This window comes from Gastrolobium bilobum, unplaced genomic scaffold (assembly GCF_033153095.1).
Source record: "Gastrolobium bilobum isolate Gb01-03AN ecotype WA unplaced genomic scaffold, APGP_CSIRO_Gbil_v1 utg20331, whole genome shotgun sequence".
Classification (NCBI taxonomy): domain Eukaryota; kingdom Viridiplantae; phylum Streptophyta; class Magnoliopsida; order Fabales; family Fabaceae; genus Gastrolobium; species Gastrolobium bilobum.
The window spans coordinates 61,902-71,283 of record NW_026899526.1 but is presented as its reverse complement, the minus strand read 5'-3'; the positions used below and the strand labels follow the sequence as shown (position 1 = coordinate 71,283).

At 33.1% G+C, this 9,382-nt stretch overlaps 1 long non-coding RNA gene across 2 annotated transcripts; it reads right to left on the bottom strand.

Annotated features, from left to right (window-relative positions):
* Nucleotides 1-6,474: 6,474 nt before the first annotated feature.
* Nucleotides 6,475-9,180, bottom strand: LOC133290935 (uncharacterized). Of its 2 annotated transcripts, none has more exons than XR_009748753.1 (4): nucleotides 9,039-9,180; nucleotides 8,862-8,956; nucleotides 7,305-7,399; nucleotides 6,475-6,723 (listed from the first exon to the last, which is right to left on the bottom strand). It is a non-coding gene; the product is annotated as an uncharacterized LOC133290935 (long non-coding RNA). The 2 variants fall into 2 exon arrangements; XR_009748752.1 differs by having other exon boundaries at nucleotides 8,862-8,953; nucleotides 9,039-9,175.
* Nucleotides 9,181-9,382: the final 202 nt, after the last annotated feature.

Genomic DNA, 9,382 nt, shown 5'->3' with positions numbered 1-9,382 from the left:
GTGTTCGCAGAAAAATAATTAGTGAACCATGTTCGGATATGTAAAATCGTAAGATTGACAAATTGGCTAAGTGGGTTTATGGGGACCCCTTAGTAACTTATAATAAGTAAAGTAAAATATAAAATTAGTTAAAATAAGTATTCCGCAGTAGTTTACAGTTATGGTCACAACTTTTAATTATTACGCTTTTTATGTTTTAAATGCTCGCGTAATAATCGAAAAAAGTTTATTCGCATTTTTATAAATGAATTGCTGTGATTGTAACTGCGCTTAATATCATAATTAATGTTAACAATACCGGTGTACAACGGGCTGTTACATCCAGATTGAGGCAAATCTTTTCACTATCATCAAAATTTCAACTGGTGCTCGAAGAACCATTTTACAAGAGTAATTTTACAAGACCAGTGATCTTCACTCAATCACGCTCAACCTAACCCTAGGATCTTTCCCTTGAACTAACACAATTAGAAGAATGTTACAAGACCGTGACCAACCTCTTGATCACTCTTAACCTAAACCCTAGGATCACTCCAATTGAACAACCATAGCAGAAACAACCTCCCCAATTTTAGAACAACGATGAAAAACAGGAAACAAAGGAAGAAGAATAATTATAGAGCTTTCTCTCTCTAGAACTCAAGTTTATGCAAAAATCATGTTCATGAGCGATTCTAACTCTAATGCATGTATTATTATATGCTCTCTTATATTTCTAAACCCTAAAACATGAATATATAATAACCCAAGTGATATCTAAAAAGATGCAAAAAGATTTTATTCAGATTTAAAAAATTATTACGTGACCCCCGAGATATATCTGGATATATTTGAATCCGTATATAGATATTCGGGAAGAGATATCCGGATATGTCATATTCGGTTACACAGTTCATATATCTAGATATTTCATGACAACAACCACAAAATCACCCGAATGTTCTAACTTGGTTCTAAACGATCTTTTATCACTTCTCACATATGAATGCATGTTCCTAGCATCAATCTAACAGTTGTCCATGTGTGTGAGACTTGTATGCAAGAGTTTATGTTACTAAATGCAATCTAGAGATGTATTGGCTCAATAAACTCAACTTCATACATTCAAAGACTCTAAAAGTATAACACATAAATAGAATATAATTTTTCAATTATCTTCAAGTCTCTCCATCCTTTGAGTCTTCTGGGTCTTTTCTTCACTTGAATACTTTGACTTTAAAGTTGCCTTTCCGCAATTGAGTCACTTCTTTATTTTTGCATGTTGCCTTGGTCTTCTAGAGTCATTTGAGACTTGTCACACTGTCTTCTAAGTTGTACATCCATGTTGAGCACTCTTTTATAAGCTCACACACTCTTGCCTTTTACCCTTATTTTAATTACCTCTTTTAGTTCTTTGCTAAAACTCAATGAACTCGATTGAAGTTTTTCTTGAAGTAATACAATCAGATCACACAACAGATTGATATGAGAATAAAGATAATGATATGATGCCAAAAGGCTAAAAGAACAAGATCATGAATTTCCTTTCTCTTTCTTTCATTTTTTTTTTTTGCTTTGCTTTTATTTTTTCTTCTTCTTTGAAACTAGACAATAACAGAAACAATAAATTCAATTTTTTTTATATATTGAAGTACTTGAACAAGGGAAGATAAATAGGTATAGAAGGAACAAGAAAACAAGAACCCTTTTTTTATACTTGATTTAGAACCCTAGAGCTTTGATACCAAATGATGTGAACCTCACCAAGAATAGTGAGACCCAAGACCTATTTAGTTAGGATTATTTCTATAATTAGGAATTTGAACAATAAAAAGAGAACCTTGACTCGTTATCTATGGAAGATAAGAACCAAAGATATAAGAAAAATTATAGAAGCCACACCCATGAAAAGAAGCATTGTGAGTGATAAGTCTGTTTTGGATGCCACAAGAATAAGCTTCATGATAAGTTCAGAGTTCTAGATAAGAACCAAAGAGAAGAAACCTCTTTATTGATATTATAACTTCAAAGTTTGATTACAAGAGCTGTATCCTCCCCTATTTATACTTGGAACATCCCTCCAAGAATAGGAAAAGACTAACAAATAAAAAGACACTAATTTAAAGTTGACAACCTGGTAAAAGGAAAAGACTTTAATCAGCCCACTAAAAATTAATGACATTGAAAATGCTAATCAGCACCACTAAGCATTAATGACTCTAATCTTCCCACTAAATATTATTGACATTGAAAATTCCTAATTATTCCACTCAACTCCCCTTGCATTGATAGCATTAACTAAATTCTGATGACAATTTAATTTAGACTTGGCGTGTTCATGATTAGCCCACATTTGCTGGATCAACCCACTAAGAGCTTCTTTAAACTTCTTGGCCCTTGACCTTGTGATTGGCCCATTTGATAATTGTAATGGATCTTTGGGTGTTGTCTCCTTATTCATATCACAGGACTTCTAGGGCTATACTCCAAGGGCTATATCCTGCAAAGGAGATCTTAACTTATACCTTTACCTATACTCCCACGGGCTTTATCCCGCAAAGGAGATCATACATACACATATAAGATTCCCATGGGTTGTATCCCGCAAAGAGATCCATATTTATACCTCTATGATTTTCAAAGGCTGTATCCCACAAAAAATCCACACCAATACTCTCCACACCTATAAGCGCTCACTAATCAAAACTCACTATCCACTTATACGTACTATGACATAACATATCCTCTTATAACATATCATATCATTTCATATCATAACTATTATATCATGTCATATTTATCATATCATATCAGATGCATGAGCTACATGAATGAAACTATACTACATATCTACATTCATCACAGCATATACCATGTGAACCATCATCCAAGCGGACTATGGTGGATCAACATACCAGAGAAAAATCTGAAACCAAGAGCTTACCTGGAATTATCTTTCTTGTAAACCCTGCTCGTATGTCGCTAAAACTATCTGTATATGCGTAACTATTAAGATCACCTATTCAAACATAATCTTTAGGTCAATACATAATTACCTGCACTTGAAGAAACCTCTTATGTACATACATATTTCGAAATTCTTCTTCGAGTTAGTTCACATATTCCTTAACATATTCTTAATTACCAATTCATGCCAATTCATACCAATTCACAAGTCAAACTCTATTTTAGAAATATTCTTAAAGTCTTATATACTAAAACATTTAACCTAATTCATTTAACCAATAGGTTAACTTAGGTTTCTGCACTTTCACCATACATAACATACACTTGATTTCAATAACCAAGCATCTCTTTGAATTCAATTTCATTCCTAGATCATTTTACCATGTAATAGCCGAATTGTACTCTGTAATGCACAAGGTATTTGACTTATTTTCTTACTCAAACAACTTGATAAAATCACTGTTTGATAACCAATTAACCTTATATCACACTGTAATAAACTTTTACTTCAAAACCCTAATTATAAACAAAGCCTACGTACAATACGTAATTAGGGTTTCCCACTTTTATTTATTTCAAATCTTACCTATCATCGTTATACACACTATAATACCTTAATACTTTTTCAAATTCAATTAAACAAACATTTATCCAATTTAACTAGTGATAGCCGAAACTAGGCATAATTAAGAACATGTAGTTTTTCTTAAATTTCATGCAATTCAATCATGTTCCAAATAATTTAAACACTTAATTTACATCTCTAATTATCAATTAAAACACATAAACCTATTCTCATACACTCTTCCCTCACATAGCCGAATTGGCTATTTAATGTTCAATGAAATCTCTTTCAACTTTCCATCAAATTTCCATCACTTGAACCTTAATCAAAACATATAACTTCAATTTCACTTTGATATATTCACAAACACTTGGTCTACCATTTTTATTCTCTCTTGGTCGATGCATATAGGGTATTTCTAAATCATCCATAGTTTGATTTTTAACATACATCCAACAACAACTAACAAAGAACACCAATCTCAATAATAAAATCTCAAAACTTATCAGTTAAACATGATTAGATACCATCATATTCAGCCTTAAATACATAAGGTTAAGAATGAAAATAAAGTAAATAATCACTAGATGAAAGGTTATTTACCTTAAAAACACTTCTGGAAGGCTAGATAATTGATTTCCCTTTAAACCCACATGAAAACACTCCACTTCCTCAACAAGACAGTATAACAACCCTCATTAACAAATCTTGAAATTATAAGAGGATAATAAGGTTGAGTATTAGTTTACACTAGCTTCGGAATAAGCCTTTAATGTTAATTTTGTTGAGTAAATGAATGAATTGACATGCTAAAATTTGTGATGATACAATTCATGTCAAGTAAGGTAAATTAGACCTAAATGAGAATATTGATAAAGTCTAGGGGTCAAAATATAAACATGTAAAAGTATAGGGACTAATTTGCAAACAAGCAAAATAATGGCCTAAGCTTAAGTTTGATTGTGTAATTAAATTCTTTATAGAATTTTGATGACTAGAAGTGGTCTTGGATTAATCTAATTATATCTAGATTAATTTATAAAAATAAGTCAAACTTACTAAATTAAAAGTCAAAGGTATACTAAATTGCATGAAAAATCAAAGTATGTAGTTAAAGTTGACTAGTTTGATAACCTGGTTTCAGCTGTCCCGTGTTAACTGGCTCAAGTATGGGGATCGTAATTTAAAATTCTTTCATGCCTCAACAGTAATCAGACGAAGGAGGAATGGCATTGATGCTTTGAAGAATGATGATGGTGATTGGGTAGGAGAACCCTCAAGTCTAATGACTATGGCGATTGACTTTTGCAAGAAGCTGTGTAAAGAAGATGCTATCGTGCGGCCTATCTTCCCAATTAGGAATAGGTTTCCTCTTCTTAACCAAGGGGACCTTTAGATCCTTCGCATGCCTCCATCTAATAAGGAGATTCGTGATACTGTGTTCTCTATAGGGCCGTATAAAGCTCCTGGCATTGATGGCCTACACAACTTGTTTTTTCAATCCCAGTGGAATATTGTGGGTGATTCAGTTTGCTTTTTCATTTAGGATGTGTTCAGCAATCCTCATAGAATTAAAGAAGTTAATCAAACCCTGCTTTGTCTGATTCCGAAAGTGGATACTCCTCAATCTTTCAAGGAATTTCGCCCAATCAGTTTGTGTAATGTTATTTATAAAACGATGACAAAACTTCTTGTTAACCATTTAAAAATGTAGATGGAGAATTTTGTTATGCCAAATCAATGTAGTTTCATCAAAGGCCGACAAGGAACTCACAATGTCATAATTTCCCAGGAATTGATCCATTCCATGAGTTACAAGTGTAACATCCCGTAAAAATTAGGAGCTAATTTAAATTGCTATTAGAAGTATGAGTGCATGTCTTGAGCTCAATTTACATACATATCACTAGGGAATGGTGAATTTTAATACTTTTAATTACTTTGTATGTAGAAACATTAGCTACTACCTAGTGGTCATATGAAATGACAATTGTTAAGAAATTATTTAAATTGCAATTGGGAGTTTGGAGCCATGTCATGAAATCGAACTACATGTAAGTGTAGGAGAGGTTTAATCTTAAACTATATCCCTTAATGAAATCCTAGATAATCCTTAGAAAGGTATATGAAAATAAGACCCATTACAGGATAAAACTTTTGTCCCTATGCCTTTTAAGGGCCACGACCCAAGCCTTTGGTGGGGGGTGGGTGTAACAGCCCGTTTTACACCGGTATTGTTAACATTGATTATGATATTAAACGCAGTTACAATCACAGCAATTCATTTATAAAAATACGAATGCACCACAAAAATTCAGACCTTCCACTCAGGTTATATTTTTTTCTTACTTAATTCCCTTTCTAAAAAGCTATCACACGCTATGATCGGAGCACGTTTGCTCCAGATATCGCCGTTTGAAGTTGGATAAGCAAAACAGCCAACCAACCCCAAAACAACTCAAAACCTCTCTCACTCCTCGAATTACTGCAGAAAATTCACTCATCCAATTACTCTCAAATTTTTATTCTACAAACTAGACACCTCAATCTTCAATTTGATATATCATACGCTTAATTTGACCAAGAAATGAAGCAGGAATAAAATTCCCAAAACTGGACCAAAACAGCCCCCAAGTGCAGGGCAAAACAGGGCAGTTGTGTTCACTGACTTCCACAGGGCTTCGCACAACCTATAAAATTCTAATATTTTTACACAATGTAGGGGACATCTCAAGCTTCAAAACAGCGTATAGCACGTCCCTATCGAACCTCTATGGAGGGAGATATGCTCTCCCGAAGTTCACCTAAAATCTGTCAATTCTACAGAAAATTCGCCAGAGTTTCCTTTGTTTTTCCTTAAATCCCCAAATTTACATAAGCTTGCTAATACCACAAATATACCTAATAATCCAATGGGTGGCACACACAAGGATCAGCAATGCCTTGGGGCTCTTACAACCCACAATATACAACAATTCCATATCATATACAGTAGTATACATACATGATCCATAACTCTATATATATCATATCAAAAAGGTGACTATGTGCCATAACTACAACATCCTACATCAACCTACATAAACATAATACATCACAGTGTCATAATATATGCAACAGAATCCCAAAATAAGCAGGCAACATCTATGCTCAGATCTACTCATCAACCACGGGCCTCTTGCCCCGAGAACGATCGTCAACTGCTGCGATACCTGAAATATATCCCCATAACGCGGGGTGAGAATGAATCTCAATAAACTTGGGGTTTATGGAGCAGTCTCCACCCAAGAGTCCACTTCCTGCAAGAAAATATCAGGTACCAAGACATAGATAACACCATATAATCCATATTAGAATTTCTGTATCATATATCTTTTCTAATAATTCTCATTTATTCTTATAATGTACTTTCTTATTAATCTTAAGTATGTTCATGTCTTATGTATGAATAAGGCTTCCATCTTATATTTGTAATGTCGTATCATATTCAATAGCATACTCATAATGATTAGAGAACTAAAGTATTATCGGCTATACCTTATGTATACCGTGATCATATCCATAATTGTTTCCTCTGTTCAGAAACCATAACTTACACTTCGAAGGCTTTATTTTATTGAAGATCCTATCATATTAACTTATCATAACATAAATAATATCATATGCATGCACTATATGAATGCAACTACGCAAAGTATCAATATTAACAACAATTATATCCATACGGAAACCATAACCGCCACTGATCATGGCGGAACAAAAAGGCTGAGAAAACTCCTAACCGAAAGCTTACCTGTCGTGTCTTTCCTGCTGCTAACTTGCTATTTAATAACCCGTACACTTGGTTGTCTACAAGTTGTTCGTCCACCTACTTCATCTGATTACACTCTGTTACCGTACATATAAAAGTACCATTAATTTCCAATAAAACATACATTACTTGAAATCCGAATAATTATATTCATATGTTAATTTCATAACCAACTTGACAACTTCATTTCCCTTGACAGTTCATGCCATCCCATAAGTTTACAACTTAATTTATACTTCATGACTTAGAGTCTCAATTAGTTAATTAATTTACTAATTTATAGTTAACATTTCATACACTTTTAACAAAGCTTCACGTATCTTAAACCATTTGAATCATACTTACTTATTCTAGGAAAATGCTATAAATCAATCACTTGAATTGAAAACACATAATCTATGCCCATTATTCCTTTATGGCCGAACTCTATATATAAACACATATACAATTCTTTTGGTTGTCATGTTTAACTAATTAGCTTAATTCTTGTGAAAGCATTCATACACTATTATTCCATTAACTTGACATAAAACTAACATCAATTTCCTTAGCCATTTAATACATATTGGTCGAATAGTTACATATACATATACTCATGGATTTACCATTTCATCTTAGTTAATTCCTTGTTTGATCACTAAGTAGTCTTATATAAACTATTACATAACTTTTTCATCAAAACTCTAACATAAACATAGTCTACATCCTAGACTTAATTAAGATTTCACACTTTATGTTTGGTTCAAATACTAGCCAATCATCATTAAATGTCCTAAGGATCATTGTTTTACATAACCAATTAATTAAACACTTAATTTTCACAATTAATTCTAAAGGGCCGAAATACACACATTTTTTACAGCATCAACATCCTGTGCCATTTTAATCACGAAAAATTCATCTTAACTCCGATTCCCCTGAATTTTGGATATGTTATAGTAGACACTTAAGGCTTTAATTTGGCGCAAACCACAATCCATTTGAAGTCTTGTAGCTTCAGATATGAATTTTTAAACATAACAGCCCCTATGTTGATCCTAAAAGGTCCATAAAGTTCTTTTGAAATTCCTATACTTCATTCTTTTTACAAACCAACTCTAAATCATATTACACTTACATTTCCACATACAACTTGATTAAACACATCCTTTAACTATTTTTATCACATGATGACCGATTTGCCTAGCTCAAGGTTTAATGAATTCTCTTTCAATTTTTCTATCACTTGAACCTTTAATTTGTCATCTCAATTTCATGTATTTCACTTAGGAAATATTACAAACACTTGGTGTGCACATCTTTACACCCAAAATCTGAACCATATAGAGTTCATTAAACTCATCCCTTATGTGATTTCAATTTCTTTTTGTAGTATAGAAAACCAATCCATCACAACAACTCATTAACCCACTTAAACATCAATAAAACCACTTAAATTCATCATTAAACCAACATCAAAATTATCATCATAAACAGCCCTATATCATGAATATCATCATTATTTCTAAGAATTTAATCAAGGGAGTGAAGGTTTAATACCTTAGATAGCCTAACCAATAACTATTGATGACTTCCCTAAGCTTAGAACTATGGAATCAATCCATTTTCTCCTTCCTTTCCATGTGCAGGCGCTGCTGTCCAGAGGAGAAAAGAAGAGATTTAAAGCTTCCCAAAGTTAGAAAAATGGTGGGTTAGAATGATGGGGTGCTAAGCTACCTTTTCTATGTTGGAGTCTAGATGAAATGGTGACCAAATCATCAAGTTCTCTCTTGCCCTTTCTCCATTGAAGCTCACGAACTAAGGAAGAAGAAAGAAAGAGGAGTGCAGCGTGAAAAAAAAGAAAGGAAGAGAAGGGACCGCCTAATTGAAGCCAAGTAGTCTTAGTTTATTTATTTATTTATTTATTTTTGACAACATGTCACTTTCTCATTGGTTTAAACAACCAAACTACTTGCTTGTTGCTTTCTTCTTAAACTCTACGGCCCACATAAGTGATAACAAAGGAAGGAAGGCATAAAAACTTCATGAAGCAGCGTACAACAATTTGGTGAATGACTTTT